At 43.2% G+C, this 18,586-nt stretch overlaps 1 pseudogene; it reads right to left on the bottom strand.

The window, feature by feature from the left end:
* Positions 1-13,382: 13,382 nt before the first annotated feature.
* Positions 13,383-15,690, bottom strand: LOC129078839 (protein FAM118B-like; annotated as a pseudogene).
* Positions 15,691-18,586: the final 2,896 nt, after the last annotated feature.

Here is an 18,586-nt window from a genome sequence, read left to right as displayed (position 1 = left end):
AGGTGAGCCCGTCTCCAGCGCCCACTCCACCTAACCCAGAGAGCGGAGCACGTCGAGCCCTGCTCCTCCGTCCCCGCCCAGCGCGATCCCGTATCCCGCACCCCGCCCAAGCAATGCCTTTTGCCTGCTTTCGATGCCAAGATCCCCAACTTCTCGGGGGTCTAGGAGAAAAGTACCCATTCCGCGCCGAAGGGGCCAAGCCCTTTACTCTTCGGTCTCGGCCGGAAGCCAGGGACCGCGCGAGAAATTCAAATTGCCCGCCGGGACCTGGCAACGCGCAGGCGCGTGTCGGCGCTGCGGACCGCCAGTTCTGCGCCGGCGAGCGTTTCTGTTTCCACCGTGGGCCACAGCTCAGCTTTGGGCCCGGGCTACGTTGAGGCGGGGGAAAAGGCGGAACTTGGTTTGCTTCGTCGCAAAAGGCTGCGCGGACTGTCGCTCCTCCTACGCCATGCCGTCACTAGTACTCACAGTCAACTAATCCTGGTCCCCTCCCATCGGAGAGCCTAGAACTCCGAGGATAAAATGGCGAGCTGAAACGGTAGTTCTCCAAATGAGAGTCACCAGGGGCAGCTTTTACAAGTTCCAATGCCTAGGCCGTATACCCCAAGTCAATGAAATCAGGGACTCTGGAAGTGGGGCCCAAGCCCTAATATTTTTTAAAACATACCAGATGATTCCAAAAAGCCACGTTTGTGAGCTAAAAGACCTGTCTTTGTGGAGTTTACCGCCTCTGTAATGGCAAATGCAAATTTATAATAAAAAATTTTTAGCCTTGGCCGGTTGTGGCTCAATTGTCTGGCGCAGAACTGCAGGTGGAAAGGTCGCCGGTTCCCCGTCGGGGCACATGCCTCGGTTGCCGGTTGCGTCCCAGTAGGGGCGCTGCGAGGGGCGGCAGGTCGACGTTTCTCTCCCCCGCCCTTCTCCTCTCTCTAAAATCAAGAGGCATGTCCTTGGGTGAGGAATAAGAAATAAACTTTAATTCTCCCTGTTGACAAAAGGGAAAGCATCCCCGAGCGGGTGTGGCACCTCCACAGTCGTGAAGTATCCAGGTTCCTCTCATCTTCTGGCGCCACCGTGCAAAGCGTTAATGCGCTCTAGCTTTCAGGTGTCCTGTGGTGCAGATGACTCTGTTCCTTCCTCAGGTGTCTGTTGTCCCAGGCATCAGAAAAAGGGAAGAGGCAAGGGTAACAAGCTCATCCATCAGCTGAGCGAGTTTTCCTGGAAGCCACGCCCAATGGCTTCTACCTGCTTCTCACTGGTCGCACCTACGAGAAGACTGAAAAAAAAAAATTTTTTTTTTGCCCTGGCTGGTGTGACACAGTGAATTGAGCACCTGCCTGCGAACTGAAGGATCTTAGTTTAGATTCCCAGTCACAGTCCATGCCTGGGTTGCGGGCCGGGTCCTCCCTTGGGGGAGTGCAGGGGGGGGGGGGGGGCAACCCATCACATAGATGTTTCTCTGTCCCTCCCTCTCTCTAAAAATAAATTTTTAAAAATTCTTTTTAAAAAAAGAGTTTAAAAAAATCATTAAAAAATTAATCTGGACACTGCTTCCTCAACAATAGGGGGGTTCTGTTTGTAAGGGGGAAATGAGAGCGTTGATTCTGGGTAGGCAATAGCAGCCTTGACCATTTCCACTTACTACTTAAAAAAAAAAATCTTTTACTACGGAAATCGAACATAAAGTAGAAAGAAGAGAATAAGGAACCTCCCACACCCAACCCATCACTCAATTTCAACCATTATTAACTAGTGCAAATTTTGCTTCATCTGTACATCCTCTCCTCCCACCCCTAGCCTATTTTGAAGGAAATCTAAAGCATTGTATCTTTGCATCCAAAAATATTTCCATACTTATCTCCTAGGCATAGAAGCTCTTTAAAATTACCATTTTAGTATTATTACAGGTTAATATTTTAACAATTATTCCTGAATAACAAATACCCAGTCAATGTTCAATTTCCCTGATTTTGTCATAACAGTGTTTCTTTTAAAAACCATTGGTTGTTTAAATTAGAATGAGAACAAGATTTAAACTTTGTTATTTGGTTGATACATTTTTTTAAATCTCTTCATCTTTTCACAGGTATTTATTTAAAGCTAAATCCCTTTAGCTGGAACAAAGCCTTTCCTCATAGGACGAAATGTAAGGCTTAAAATGTCAATATTCTAGGAAAAATAATACAGTGACATAAGTTCACTGTGCAGTATCAAGGACAAACATTATAAGATTACTTCCCATGAGAAAATAAACAGGAAGAAGAAAGCATAAAGGCACTAAATACAAGAGGACAGGGGGAAGTGGCGGGGGAGTAGAAATGAGCAATTGGATGGCACTACCCACTTCGTATTTCTTTCTGGGACTGGCTTATTTGTCAGGACCGCTTCCATTCATTGGGATGACAGAAACTCTATCCAAACTGACTTAAGCAAAAAAAAGAAAGAAAAGAAAAAGTCTATTGGCTTATAAAGCGATTAAGTGTGTGGGGGGGAGGAGGGTTAGTTAGAGCTGGACTCAGGTACCCAAAGGCACTAATGTGGAAGCCACCTCCCTCTCTCAGTTCTGCGTTCCTGTACGTTGGTTCCATTCTTGGGCACTCATTTCCCCATGGTGACCTCTGGTACCTCCAGACTTAGACCCTCTGAGGTTAGCAGTTCTTGCTTTTCTGGGAGATCTAGCAGAAGCCCCAGGATTGCATCTCATTGGCTCAACTTGGGCGACTCCCAAGTCAATCACTCTATTTAGAGGGATGGAAGGGTCCTGGAGCTGGAGGCCAGGTCAGCACTACCGAAAACAGGAGGACTCAGAATGAAATACAGGTGGTTTCTCAAAAGAAAATCTAGCTGCTTTTATGAGATAAGAGGGACAGGGAGATGTGTTGGAGGCAGGTAAAAATGAAACAACAACAAAAAACTCAAAAAACCCCTGTCTTCTTCAGGGTTATAACCACATATATACATAAGGGGGAAAAATGAAAAGATCAAAAGGTGAGATATTGCTGAACTGTTTCTTGCAAAAATATGAGCAAGGGTAAAAGTAATATAAACCCTGGTCTTTAGGGAAAATAATAACATCAGTTAACATTTATTAAGCACTTACTCTAATCCTGTTATTTTATACATATTAATATTACTCTGTTTAATCTTTGTAATAAACTTATGAATACTTAGAATCATGATCTGCACTTTACAGATGAGGAAACTGAGACTTATAATTAAGCAACTTGCCCGAATCAATAAATGAAAATTGAATTCCTGACCTCAGAGCCCATCTTCTGCCCCTTGGGAGCAGGGTGTCACTTGGTTCCATATTTTGTGTTTCTGAACCTGAAAATTTCCATCATTGTTTAATTTCCTTGTGTAACTTATATCACCACATGAACAATTCTAAATTATTCACAAACTCCAAAACTCCAAGTTTTTGATACCCAGCTGACTTTGACAGAAAAGACTTTATCTGCACTTTTAGTACTTTGCTTTGTCTTTTTCTTGCAGCTAGGTCTCAAGTTTAACTGCTGAATGTACCCAAGTCAGAATTAGCTAGAGTCTCGTTGTAGAATAATACAAGGATCTCTTCAGACAACTGGACTTTGCATTTCTGGGCAGCTTGGGAAAAACTTCTTTCTCTGGTTTTGACCAGCGCCTAGCAACCAATTGGTCCAATAAGGTTAGGGGTGGTCCATATCTCTCTAGTCCGGACAGGTCTTCCTTTCAGAAGACAGAAGCCTATTCCAAGAGATAGGGCACAGTCTGGGTGCCTCACTGGTCACCTGGGAAAGTTCTTGCCCTTTGGGGAATTATGAGCAAATTATGGTTTTTCATTTCCTACTAAACTACACCCCTCTGGCTTGTTTTTAAAAGCTGTTTTCCAAATAACAAAATTAAAATTGAAGGCATTTATTTGAATACAGTTCTCACAGGGATTATTTCTCAATTTTCATTAGCTGTCACAGCAGCCAAGGTGAATCATTCCAGAAAAATCAGACTCCTTGTTAGTTTTCTTCCTTTATTTTATTGAGTCTTTATTTGGTGTATAATTTTTTAGCGTTTTAGTTACATCCCCAGTTTCTGTGCCACCAGGCTGCCCTTAACAAGGGCTCAGGGGTATGTAGTATGATTTAGGCAGGAAGGGAAGGTCCCCATCATGAAAACTATCTTTCCCCCACCTCTCTCTCCTCTCCAGCCTCTCTCAATCAATCAATCAACCAATCAATCAATCTTTTCCCACTCCCTTCCTCTCCCTCTGATGTCTATACCTCCATCCATTAGTGAGACAAAGGAATAAGGAAAAAGCATCAGGACATCCTTTTGTAGCACCAAGTCTGTGAGCTTGGGAGTTGGACGACTTCTGAGATCACTTCCAGGTCAAAACATTAAACCAATTAGGTTGAATTAAACCAATTAGGCTCTTTTTCTTGTGAAACATATTTACTCCTAACGGTAGCCTGCTTTTAAAATGAAAATATGATTATGTAGACGATAATAGACTTTTAAGTCAGCAAGGAGAACTAAGACTGCCTTACAGGTTTCCCTTCCTCTACTTCTTAACAAAATGCACCAAAAATAAGCTTTAAAAATACTCCAAAAAAATCACTAACAATTACCAGCAAGGAAAGGGAATTAATGTAAGGGAATAACCTTTAAAAACTGATGTCAAAGAGATAAGCAGGACCTGAAGCAGAGAGGAGAGGCAGAGCGGGACCTGGCCCCCAGCCCCACCGCACCCCTGAAATCGTAACGGAGAGCTGCTGTGGCGAGTAGCCTTTATGAAATCTTGAGTCTTCTTGGCCCTGCCTCACCCTGGACATGAGTCATCTCTTTGTCCAGTGTCTCCACGCTGCAGACACTTTCCACCCATTAGTCACTTAGTAGCCGCCTTGGTTCTCAGATCGACTGTTGTAGTATCACCGTGCTTGTGTTCAAGACACCTTATTTTACCTAATTTGCAAAAGTAGTGATACTGGCAGTTTGGATAGGTCCAAGAGAAGCTGTAAAATGCTTTAAGTGAAAAGGTAAAAGTTCTTGACTTAATAAGGAAAGAAAAAAATTGGGTGCTGATGTTGCTAAGATCTATGGTAAGAACAACTCTATCCATGAAGTTGTGAAGAAGGAAAAAAACATTGGGCTAGTTTTGCTATCATATCCTCAAACTGGAAAAGTTACAGCCACCGTGCATGATAAGTGCTTAGTTAAGATGGAAAAAGCATTAAATTTGTGGATGGAAGACATAAACAGAAAACATGTTCCAATTGCCATAACTTTTATTAGAGTACATTTTTGTAATTGCTCTATTTTAGTTATGTTGTTCATCTCTTACTGTGCCTAATTTATAAAACTTATAGGTATGTATGTATGTATGTGTGTGTGTGTATAGGGTAAAAACATAGTAAATATAGGGTTTGGTACTGTCTACTGTTTCAGACATCCACTGGGGGTCTTGGAACATATCCCCTGGAGATAAAGGGGGGCTACTGTATCAATAATCACTTTGAATGTAAATGGGTTGAATTAAACCAATTCTGGAGCACACCCACCTTTCCCTTCCCTGTCTTCTTCCCTCTTAGGTGTGCCTCTCTTAAACTCTAAGAGACCCCACAAGACTTGCAACTGGGGGAGCAATGGGCCGCAGCACCTGGTCCCAGGCTAACCTCCTGAACTTACCCCCAAGGTCCCCTTGTCTCTGTCTCTCCAGTAAGCAGACAGCAGCCCTGCCTTGGCGCACGTCTTTCCCATCATGTTCCTAGAGAGCCGAAGCAGCCCTGCCTAAGCTCTCTCCTGTTGCTTCTTCTATCCAAAGCCCTCCTTTTTTTCACCGTACCCAACTTTAATCAACATACTTTCAAAATATATATATAGAAAATGGAGAGATTGTCAGATTTTTAAAACCTAACATCCCAAGTATCTGTTGTCTACAAGAAAACCACTTTAAATATAAAGAATCCAGTAGATTAAAAGTAAAGGAATGGAGAAAGATATACAATAATACTAATCAAAAGAAGCTGAAATAGCCTATTTATTTTTGACAAAGTAGACTTCAGAACAAGGAAAATTATCAGACATAAACAGAGACACGACATAATAACAGAGGGGTCATTTTCCCAGAAGACATGCAATCCTGAACATGTATACAACTAACAATAATGTCACCCCAATAAACTCAGAAAAATATGGGAGGAAAAAACTGGAAGAAATGAAAGAAAAGTAGACAAATCCAATATTATAGTTTGAGAATACAACCAGTCAAAGACGTACGTAGAACACTGTATTTATTGTCTTCAAACGTGGGAAAAAAAAAAAGGTTTTTACTTTATTGAAATGCTAGTTGGAAGGCGCCCTTGCCATCTGGCCACTAGATGGCAGGGCAGCACCATTCTTCTGGAGAGAACCAGCAAAACAAATGGCAAACTCAGGGATATGTGGCCACAGGTAGGAAATCCACCTGCTCTAAAAGTTTATGAAGTAAAATTTCATTATCTTCTTTTTTAGGACTTGTTTTTTTCATTGTTAATGAATAACATATTTTAAATTGAAAATTTTAACAAATGGGAAAGCATAAAGAATAAAATGGAAACTCTCATTATTCCTCCTGACAAAAACAAACACGGGGGCCAGGTCTTGCTTCTGAGGATAAAAATGGCTAAGTGTGAACACCCTTTCTTTGTAAACACCCTTTGTTAAGTGTTTCCTCCTTTCTCACTGAGTTTCACCTAAACCTAACCTTAATCCCTACTCCAATCCTAACCCCAACCAACAACACCTGCCTCTTTAAAATGTATAATGGCTATTATATTGACTTGATAATACTGAGGGTGAAATGATAAATTTACCATTCACAGTGCTCACCATGAATACCAGATCTGACAAGTGCAGCAGTAGCTACCAATCTAGGTAAAAATTTATAAGCACTGTCATTTTAAAATATAGATAATGCCCTGGCTGGTGTGGCTCAGTGGATTGAGTGCCAGCCTGTGAACTGAACGGTCGCCAGTTCGATTCCCAGTCAGGTTGTGGGCCAGGTCCCCAGTTTGAGGAATGTGAGAGGCAACCAATTGTTTCTCTTGCACATTGATGTTCCTCTCCCTCTTTAGCTCCCTCCCTTCCCACTCTCTGAAAATAAATAAATAAATAAGGAAATAAATTTAATTAAATAAATAAAATAAAATATGGATAAAACACTGACACCTGAAAAGACATCACAGAGAAGTTAGAATTTGGTTAAAGAAACAAAGCATGTCACTTTTGGTGGTCAGACATAGAAGGTTTACTTATTTTGGGTTAAATTGCAAATTTATACTTTTTTCAATTAAAATACTGACTTTTTGCAGGTTTAACAAATGTATTGATTATGTAAATACCATCACAAGTTGGGAACCAGAAGAGTTCAGTCATCTCAAAACAACTCCTTTATCCCTGTATGGATAGTGATGATGGGTGTCTTTTCATGAGCTTACTGATGAAATGCCTGTTCAAATCTATAGCCTATTTTTAACATTGGGTTTAGTTTTCTTACTGTTGAGTTTTGAGAGTCTTTAAATATATATTTTATTGATTATGCTATTACAATTGTGCTAATTTTTACCCCTTTGCTCCCCTCCACCTGGTACCCCCTTCCCTCCAGCAATCTCCCTCCCCTGCCCCGTTAGTTCACATCCATGGACTGCGCATATAAATTCTTTGGTTTCTCCATTTCCTATACTGTTCTTGACATCCCCCTGTCTATTTTGTATCTACCAATTATGCTTCTTAATCCCTCCACCTTTTCCCTCATTCTCTCCCTTACCCCTCCCAGCTGATAACCTTCCAAAGGATCTCCATATCTATGATTCTTTTCCTGTTCTGGTTGTGCACTTAGGTTTGTTTGTTTGTTTGTTTGTTTGTTTGTTTTTTAGATTCAGTTGTTGATAGTTATGAATTTGTTGCCCTTTTAATGTTCATAGTTTTAATATTCTTCTTAAATAAGCCCCTGTAATATTTCATGTAATAATGGCTTGGTGATCAAGAATTTCTTCAGCTTTACCTTGTCTGGGAAGTATTTTATCTGCCCTTCAATTCTAAATGATAGCTTTGCTGGATAGAATAATCTAGGTTGTAGGTCTTTGCTTTTTATTACTTTGAATACTTCTTACCAGTCCCTTCTTGCCTGCAAAGTTTCTTTGAAAATCAGCTGACAGTCTTATGGGAACTCCTTTGTAGGTAACTCTCTGCTTTTCTCTTGCTGCTTTTAAGATTTCCTCTTAATTTTAACCTTTGGCATTTTAATTATGCTGTGCCTTGGTGTGGTCCTCTTTGAGTCAAAATTGTTTGGGACTCTCTGCTTCCTGGACTTGTATGTCTATTTCCTTCACCAAATTAGGGAAGTTTTTTTTCCATTATTTTTTCAAATAAGTTTTCAAGTTCTTGCTCTTCTTCTTTTCCTTCTGGCATCCTTATGATTCAGATATTGGTATGTTTGGAGATGTCCCAGAGACTACTTATACTATCCTTGTTGTGTTGGTTTTTTTTTTTTTAGTTCTTTTTTATTCTTACTGCTCTTGTCAAATGCTTATTTCTTCCTTATATTCCAAATCGTTGATTTGATTCTCAGCTTCATCCCCTCCACTGTTGGTTCCCTGTAGATTTTTCTTTATTTCATTTACTCTAACCTTCATTTCTTCCTGGGTCTTTTTTTATGTTGTTGGCATACTCAGTGAGTTCTTTGAGTATCCTGATCACCACACAATGAGTTCTTCAAGTATCTTTCTATTCTGCATTGATGGGTATGTTTATCCCTTCACTAATACCATACTGTCTTGCTTACTGTAGTTTTATGACTTAAAAGAAAGGCATGTGATGCTAAGTGAAATAAGCCAGTCAGAATGACAAATACCATATGATTTCACTCATATGTGGAATCTCATGTACAAACTTAACAAAGAAAATGAGGACAGACCCATAAATTGAGGGCAGGATGACAGCTAGGGTGGGGGGGAAGTTAGACGGTGCAACGATTGAGGAAAAAGGATTCATGGACATGGACAACAGAGTGGTGATTGCTGGAAGCAGGAGGAATAAGGGAGCTAAATGATAATGGAAAAAAATACAATAAAGATTAAATAAAAAAAGAAAGAAAGAAAGGAACGCATGTGAATCCACCAAATGTCTTCTTTTAAAATTTGTTTTGGCCCTCCTAGTTCCTCTGTTTCCATCAAAATTTAAAAATCAACTTGAGTAAACATACACCAAAAATTCTGCTTATATTTTGACTGGAATTGTGTTAAAGCTACAGCTCAGCTTGTGGATGATTGACATCTTAGATGTAGTGCATCATCCAATCTATGTACCTGACATGTCTCTTCATTTAATTAGATCTTCCTTCATTTTTCTCATTAGTATGTTGTATATTTATGCATACAGATTCAGCACATATTTTGTTAGATTTATAACTAGATATTTCATCATTTTAGAGTTACTATAAGTGGTATTATTTAAAAGTTTTCATTTCAAATTGACATGATGTCCATATAGACATATAATTAATTTTGTGTTAGCCTTTTATCCTGTGACATTATCAAACTGCTTATTAAGTTCTAGGAGCTGTATTTTAAGAGTCCTATATAGAAAATCTTGTTTGAGAATAGGGCAAGTTTTATTTCATTCTTTCCAATAGGTACAACTTTACTTTTTTTGAGGCGGTCTCATTTTACTGGATAGGACATAAGTATTATGTTGAACAGGAATGGTGAGAGCAGATGTCAATCAAATGACACCACCTGTTGCCTGGGAGCAACATTCCTAGGATGTCAAAGCAATATATTGTTTTCAGAAGCTGGGGTAGCCAAGAAAGGCGTGACTCATAGAGGCCCTGGATGGAACAGTGCTTTGCTCACTTGGAGAAGAAAGAGAGCAAGATCAGCTTTAGTAGTGAGCCTGTCCCCCTGCCCAGTAGGGCTTGCCCCACAGCCAACACCAGGAGAGAGTCTACACACACCTTTCTTGGCTGCAAGCAAAAGGGCTCATTGCCTGCCCTCCAGGAACAAATTTAGCACTGGCATTGGCCAGGTACCCTCTTACACCCATAGAAGAAAGTAAGAAGTGCACATTAAGTCTGAGGCAGGGAAAGATATTCCCAAAGAGATATGCCCAGCACAAGCTGTGAGGGCTCTTTATCTCTTTGCAAGGAAATGTTCCAGGTCCATGGCCACTCTTATGCAACTGTGCAAGGGGCAACAAGAAGCTATCTTTTTTTTTTTTTTTCTCACAGCAGACATCCTTGTCTTATTCCCAGACTTAAGGAGAAAGCATTCAGTCTTTCACTATATAAGTGTGATGTTAGCTATAGATTTTTTTATAGATGATTTTATCAGGTTAAAAGGGTGATCTTGGCCCTGGCTGGATAGCTTAGTTGGTTAGAGCATCGCCACCCCACCTCATAAGCCAAGGCTGAGGGTTCAATCTCCAGTCAGAGCCCATACAAGAAGCAACCCATGAATGAAGAAATAGGCGGGGCAACAAATCGTTGTCTCTCTATTAATGCGGTATATTACATTGGTTAATTTTCTTTTGTCTATTTATTACATTCCTTTTCACTTGGTCATGGTATATAATTTTTTTAATATGCTGTTTGATTCAGTTTGCTAGTATTTTGTTGAGGATATTTTGCATCTATATTTAGAAGGGATATTGCTGTGTAGTTCTCTTTTCTTGCAATGTTTTTTTCTACTATGGCCTCAGGTTGCCTGCCTGAGGGGGCTGGTGATGTAGACCCCTTGCTCCAGCCTGCGGCTGCCCAGGAGCTGGGTTTTTTCAGCCTGTGTGCCCCTTTGTGTCACCATGATGACCTTTCTGGCTTCCCTGAGGTCATCCCCTTCCCACTTGGGGACACTTCTCATTCTGCCTATCCCCAGATATGAGCTGACTGGGCCCTGCTCTGCCATTGGCCTCTCCCTAATGGAGATGGAAGTCCAGTCCTGGGTGGAGGGATGGGAGCAGTTTGGTCAAGGGCTCCCCCTGCCACACTGGTTTTTCTGTGAGGGCAAAGGGCAGCCCATGGTCAGCTGCAGATTGCCGCGGAGAGAGGCACGCGTCCCCCCACAAGAACCCTGGTCTCTGTGGAGAGCCACCCCAGCCGTGGGTAGTACCTGCAGGGGGCTCCCTGGGGCAGTGCTGGGCTCAGGGAAGCTGGGCCTCACGTCGCTGACCCAAGGCCCCTCCGGCTCCAGGGGCACACTGGGAGGATTTGGGATTTCTGTTATGGAAGCCCATCCTCCCAGTAGCATTTCAGAGGTGGGACACTTTTCCATGGGTCTCTCAGACCCACACGGGACCTGACTTTTGGGGGGCTCCTTTGCAGGATGCCAATTTCTTGGATTGCCCATGGTCTCTGATTGGAGCCCTTCCCACCTGTGCCCTAGTGGAGGCACCCTGACCCCCACTCTCTCCCAGCTGCTCGTAGAGGGGCCCTCATGCCTGCCCAGCCCTATGGAAGCTGGTACAATAAATAGCAAAATAACAAAAGCATCCTCGGATGCTATGAAAGCCCTGACTGCATTGCTTTTAAACCAGATGCAATCTTCCTAGGATACAAGGGTTACTATTGTGTATAAACTACAGGTTATAAAGGGATTGTAATAAGACCCTCCACTTTTCTTTTCCCGGCTAAGAAGACTCTACCCTGCCTCTCAGGCTGAAGCGGAGGGAGGAACAAAGAGAGGTGAACACCAGCAGTCAGCTCCTCCTCTCCAGTAAAAAGTCCTGAGTTCCTCCTCCTTGGTTCCCATGGTGACCCTGCCCTGTCCCTCTCCCTCTCCGTCTTGCAGGATACACACAACATGGCAACTGGACCGTCCTGTGCTGGAAGTGGATTCCCTAGGCTCCAAAGGTCACTTCAGTCGTGAGATTCCTCCCCTTCAAAGGGGACATGGGCAGCAGACCGCAGGAGGCAATGTGAGCGCACCTGACATGATGATCGTGGGAAGTGCAGGCCGGCCATGCCGTCCGGGGCCCTAATTTGCCTCCACCACCAGCTGTGTCCAGCCGACCTGGATCTGCAGTTAGAATATACCTAAGAAAAGCCCTGGCAGCTGTGGCTCAGTGGATGGAGTGCTGGCCTGTGAAGCAAAGGGTTGCTGGTTCGATTCCCAGTGGAGGACTCGAGAGGCAACAATGAATGCATTGATGCTTCTCTCCCTCTCCTTCTCCCTCTCTTTCCCTCTCTCTAAAAATAAATAAAATCTAATTTAAAAAAAAATAACAAAAGAATATACCTAAGAAAAGAGTATGGCCTGGAGTGTTGTGTTGAGATTTGGAAGATGAGAAAATACAAGAAGTATAATCATTGCCTCTCCCCGCCACCACCACTCACCACAAAATCTCCCTGCATTACTTAATCTATATTTATGAGGATATATATTTAAAGAATGATAACCTGGGCATCTTAAAGGTCTTTATGATGAACAACTCCTGGAAATGCACCTTAAGATGGGGAGCAGGTGTCACCAAAAGGCACTGTGGTGGGTGTTCAGAGATCTGGGTCCTGAGCTGGTCATTATGCAGCTGTGCACACAGCTCTTTGGGAGACACAGCAGTGAATCCAGTAAGCTCTGGGAGGTTTCCTCTTCAGGAGACCCAGGATTCCTGCCTTCAGCAAGCTTATAATCTAACTGGAAAACTTCCCTTGTGCATGAAATCATTACATAAAATGGAAAAGGTAGTGATGTGCTATATTGTTGGTAATGGAAGATTTTAGAATAGAGAAGGAATAATTAAGGGGAAGCGGATGGCCAACACAATAGTAGGAAATGGTTTCGTGATGCTCCATTTTGTACGTAGCAAACCTCATTCAACATACAGACCTGCTCCCTCTTCTCTAGGTCCAAGGGCCTTAAAAAACCTGGAACTAGAAAGCAGTAGACTGGAGGCTTCTGCAGACTGTAGGATTCAAGGTGAAATTTACAGACCGGCTTTATGAGAGACAACACTGATCCATCTACTCAGAGGCTGGACCATAGAGCGATTGCCAGGGCTTGTGTAGAAGTCAGTAGGAACCGGAAAAACCTACCACCAAACCAGAGGAGCAGGGCTGTTCAGTCCTTTGAGCTTATAGAGGAAGTAAGCAAGAAAGGAAGAGAGAGTAGAAAGTGGGTGTATCTGCTCCAGCTGGTGATAAGAAGATTGAATATTAGGGACGGAGCAGCTGGGGTAAGGGACAGTATGTAATTAAAGCCACCACAAAACAGCCTAAACAAGCCATCTTCTTAAATAATATTAAGTGACTTCTGGGTAAGACCCAACAGTGTCACTAAACATTTCCTCAGGGAAACAGCAATTGAAAATATAATGAATACATGAGGAAAGGAACGGCGGTTTGCTGAGTTCTTTCTTATGGACCCAGTTCATTTATTTTACTATTTTACTATTTCACTGTGTGCTGCAGGTGAGCCATTTCGCTGAACTTCTCTCACCATCTGTGCTGACCTGCCCCTCGTGGAGGGTTCATAGGTCAGTCGCTTGAAATATTCTGGGAGATCAGCATATTCACTTCCACAGGCGGTGAGCTTAATTGCTTTGTCCAGCACGTGTAGGTGTTGAACTCATCTACATCTCCTCTCTGAAACAGTGTGAAACATTCTAAGTCAGATTTAAGGTAGACGGCCTCCAGGAAAAGGGCTGAGAAAGTGACGCCACCCACAGTCCAGCCATAGCCCAGGGGGAAAAATGACTTCTTTTCATAGAATTTCTGAAACAATCCCATAATTTCAGTGTTCCTGAGCACATTCTGATACCCAGCTGGATGAAGCACAATGCCACTAGGTTTGGTGTAGATCGTGGATGTTGAACATGCTCAGCTTCCACTTCTCAGAACAGTTTTTTTAAGAAAGACATTGATTTAGCCAATTTTTATGAATGAGAAAACTGGGGTTCAAAAGACATGAACTTTCCCACTGTCAAGCGTCTACTGTTGGTAGAATCTAGAATCAAATCCAGGTTATAAACCTTCTTTTTTTTTTTTTTGTAGGGGGCAGGTAGTGGGGAAGTAAACCAACAAGTTTTTAGTACAGCTCAGTTATGTAAAATACTGTACACTAAAAATGATCTAGAAAACTAGAGCTTCAAGTTATGTTTTTAAAAAGCTATCAACTTGCCCCTGGTGGGGGTGGTTCAGTGGAGTGAGCACCGACCTCGATTCCTGATCAGGACACATGCCTGGGCTGTGGGCCAGGTCCTCAGTTTGCAGCATGTGAGAGGCAACCAATTGATGTTCCTCTCCCTCCCTTTCCCCCTCTCTCCCCCTCTCTCTAAAACTAAGTAAATACAATTTTTTTTTTAAAGAAAAGCCACTAACTTAATTGAAAAACCCAGTATAGAGTACAAAACTGCAACAAGGGTCCTGTTGAGTCCATGGCATCTAGATCCCAAGTTTTTCATGCAGAGCAGCAGCCTGAGTTAGTGGTCTCACACTGACATGCTGCGTGGACACGGGCATGTCCAGCCGAGGGGTGGGGCAGGGAGCTGCATCTAGGTCCACTGTCATTTGGGTGTTCTCGAAGGGGAACAGGCCACAGAAGACCAAGAACCACCTGGCATGAAGGATTAAGTTGTAACATGGTTTTTCCCCTCTTCCTACCCTCAACCTCCAACTTCTGGGTTTTGGTTGTTCCTAGGAGTTGTGTTGGTTTCTTGTAAGCTTACTGTTAAACACTGCCCACGATAGAAGTTTTCAGCTTGATCTAATGGTGGTGACTTCTGTAGCCCTCTCATGTACTGTGTCTCTCGTTCACCATGTGCTGCACACGAACAATTTAGCTGACCTTCTCTCACCATTCCTGCTGATCTGCTCCCTTGTGGAGGGCTCACAAGTCAGTTGCTTGAAATAGTCTGGGAGATTATCATATTTATTTCCACAGGAGATGACCTTAAGCTTTTCGTCCAGCAGGTTTTCCATTGAACTCATTCACATCTCCTCTTAGAACCAGCATGAAATGTTCTAAGTCAGATTTATGCTAGATGGCCTCCAGAAAAAAGGCTTGGAGAGTGATATCATCCCCAGTCCAGCCACAATCAAGGGAAAGAAATGACTTCTTTTCATAGTTTCGGAATATCTCTCGTAACTTCAGCATTCCTGAGCACATTCTGATACTCAGCTGGATGAAGGAGGGTGCCACTAGCGTTGATGTAGACCTGATCAATGTTTGACACGCTCAGCTTCTGCTGCTCTTGAGCCCACTCTAAGACCTTTTTTATTATTAAGTTCAAGGGATTCAAGCTGTTTTTTCTGATTTGCTGAACACAGTTCCAGGAGGCTGTCAAAATTTGTAGTCACTGGCAGGCTTCGTTTTTCATCAGGTGGAGAACTGACTGAAGTAATTGTTTTCCAGAATCTTCTGTCTTTGACTTTAACTCATCCAATACTTCATATAAACAGTTCTGGAAAAACATGGATCTAACATTACTAGTACAAGGAGAGAGTTTCTGAACAAGGTCACGGGCAACATGAACAAGATTCTTGTCTTCATGGAGACATTTCTGAAATATTTTCCTCGCTTCATCATCTCGAAGATCAATATCAGTGGCAGCATCCTGTACGGCATCACTTAATCTTTTCTAGGATTTCAGGGCTGGAATCTGAGGTGCAATCATAGCACTAATGCCTGTTCCAATCATCAGCACAAGTTCCTGAGTCGTCTTAATTTTTAATCTCTGAAGTGTTACCATTGGTATTTAGCTAGAAAAGGTGACCAAAGGGAACTAGGCATTGAGCTTAAGAAACTGGGGAACATAAGCTTGCTTGCCATCCAGGAAGCCATTGCTTCACACGCCAGGGTATTACAGCATTGCTCTGCCAAGGAGATTAACACTCCTCCCTCCCCAACTCCTCAGGCACTAGCTTATTGGGAGGCACAGGGGAGGTCCTGAACCATAGAGACCTGTCTGTCTAACTAAGGAATGTAAACCTATCAAATGCCCTTGAAAATGTGAGAAATTGATTGGTTCTTTTGACAAAGCACCTGGTGCGTCACAAACCCAAGCTCCTGGTTATAACCCCAGGGGAACAAAGAAGCTCTCTCTCTCTTGCCTGTGACCTGCGCTCACATGGTGCAGGCACCTGTTCTCCCCACGGCCACGTGGCCTCTAGGAGGGAGTCTGGATACCAAAGCACAGCTGGAAACACACGCTAAACTAGTCGGATAAGGGACTGGACGCCTGGCTCCCTGTTGAAGCCATCCAGTTTTGTGCAAAGAAAGAGAACTTTCTTGTCACTGCTCTTCCTCCTGTGAAGCTTCTAAGAAGGTATATTCGTGTCAGCTCAGCTCCAAGTGCCACTGCTCTAGCAGAACCCCCACTCTTTAAACCATAGGTTGTACACTTGCATCGTAGACACTATAAGTTTAGATACTGGAGATAGAATTTTTCAGTCACCTTGAAAACACACGACAGATGTTCAATCCCTTCTTCTCCTAGGGGCCCATAGTGTCTAAAATTTATGCAATTCTCACTTCCCAGTTCTAACATTCACGTGACCCAGCCCTCTGGTACATGCCTGCCACCTCCTTCCCGGCCCAGCATCGCCCTACCTCATTCAACCCAAATCTAGGCACGTGTAAGTGCTTCTGAGCCCTGATTCTCATTCCAGATTCTGGCGTTTGTTTGCAGACTATAACAATGTAAGTGAATGCATTTACTCCTTAATACGAGAGACAGATTCTTAGATTTTAAGACAAACTACAATTCAGCTATATACAGTTTGAGATATGCCTAAAACCAAATGGGCCCCAAAATATAATCAGATAAAGAAGGACAAGCTGCATATGGACTGCGTTATTCTCCCAGTCCCGACTCTGACTTAAACCTAACCCCTTCCAGCAAGAAGTTGTTTTGGACTTTGAATTCGAAGATGATATAGATGAATGACGCGTTTGAAATGGGGCAAGTCTCGAAGTGCTGTACCACCTCTTACCCACCCACCCCCACCTACTCTTAGAGAATAGGCAGTTATGCTCCCCTTAAAGACCAATCTCCCCACTTTGTCCAGGACTTTAGCCATTAACTTCTGCTTTTTTTCCCCCTGACTGTGTAATAAACTTCTCTCTCCTGCCCTCACTTGTATTTTAAAAAATAAACTTTCCAGCTCTGATTAGCCAATTGATGTCATTCAAAACACCCCTGATTTCAATCCATTTCCTTTTAGCATCATTTTCATCGAACATTTGTTGTGGTGTCTGCTTTGGGTTCTCAGTAAAGCCTCTTAGTGAATTTCCTAGCTACGCTACCTGCACCTGGGAGTTGTCCCTCAATGGGATCAGGGTGGTACAATACAGCATCCACTACATCTGCACCTCCCATCGACAAGCTATCCTCCATAGTGAAATGTCTGGATTGTCTTGCCCACTATCTGTCGTGCTCTTCTGGCTTTGCCCAGCCTTTGGCCCTGCGTTCCCACCTGGGGTGAGCTGGGTGATTGTGACAGGACAGAAGGCTTCCCTGACAAAAGTGCCTCATGGCTCCCCAGCCCCTTCCAAGGAAAGCCCAGGTTCCTTGGCATGACGTCCTAGTCCACTGTTGTCCTGGCTCCTGCCTACCCCACAGCCTCAGCACCCAGCCCTTCTTACCTGGCAGTCAGTCCCACAGTGACACAACTCTTTGTGATGGCTGCTGCTTCTGTGTGCCCCACTCTGCCAGTGCACGCATGCTGTTTGACACCTCTATTGCTTTATTCATGATGTCCTTCTGTCTAGAATATCCTTCAGCTCACCAGCCCTTTTTATCTGAATAATTCCAAATCATCTTTCAAAATTTAGGTTGGTAATTTTCTCTGCAGGTATCTTTCCTCAATCCCTTCAGACCAGGTAAGCTTTGCATGAAATTTGCATTCCTCTGTTATTCAACAGTACTTCTTAAAATTACTGAAATTGTTGGATTTTATGTCATGTCTCTGACTACATCGTGAGTTTCTAATGGGAAAGGATGTGGTACTCCCCAAAACTGATCTCCTGTGTCTCCATCTTTCTATCCGAACCTGAGTAATGAGCAACAGAGACTGGGGACGGGACCGAAGGTAAGGCGAGGACTGCTCAGATTCAGCAATCCAACCCCAACAGAAAGTCATGAGTACTGGTGGCCTGCATTCCTATTGTGACCCACTTCTGTTCTTTTACCTGAAGTGAGTGGGGCAGAAAAAAATATAAGATCGTGCAGCAGGAGGTGAAAGGCCCTGCTCCCAGCGAGGGGATCATGGTAAAATGCAGGAACTGCGAGTGTGTGAGAAGTTGAGATTTCTTTGTCTATCCCTGGCCCCAGGCCCCATCCCTCCCAACTGAACTGCAGTCAGAGCTCCAGTTGAAAGTGGAGTGTGCTCTGGTATATAGTAAGGAGGTTTGACAGATGACTTCACCACCTACCTTACTCCAAGAAATGTCATCCATGAGTCAGCTTTAGTGTATAAATTATGTCTCTGGGAAATCAGAACTGGGGTCTTGAAGGCCCTTCAGTATTCAAGATAACCAACATGGCTGTCCCCTTGCAACAAAGTGTGGTATATCCCAGGAGAAACACAGGCCTGGGAAGCAGGAGACCTGGGTTGAGCTAGCCAGTAACCAGCTTGAGACATGGA

Source organism: Pteronotus mesoamericanus, unplaced genomic scaffold (assembly GCF_021234165.1).
Source record: "Pteronotus mesoamericanus isolate MK-2021 breed Mesoamerican mustached bat unplaced genomic scaffold, CSHL_Meso_final contig_74, whole genome shotgun sequence".
Lineage (NCBI taxonomy): Eukaryota > Metazoa > Chordata > Mammalia > Chiroptera > Mormoopidae > Pteronotus > Pteronotus mesoamericanus.
This window is presented reverse-complemented; position numbering and strand designations above follow the sequence as displayed.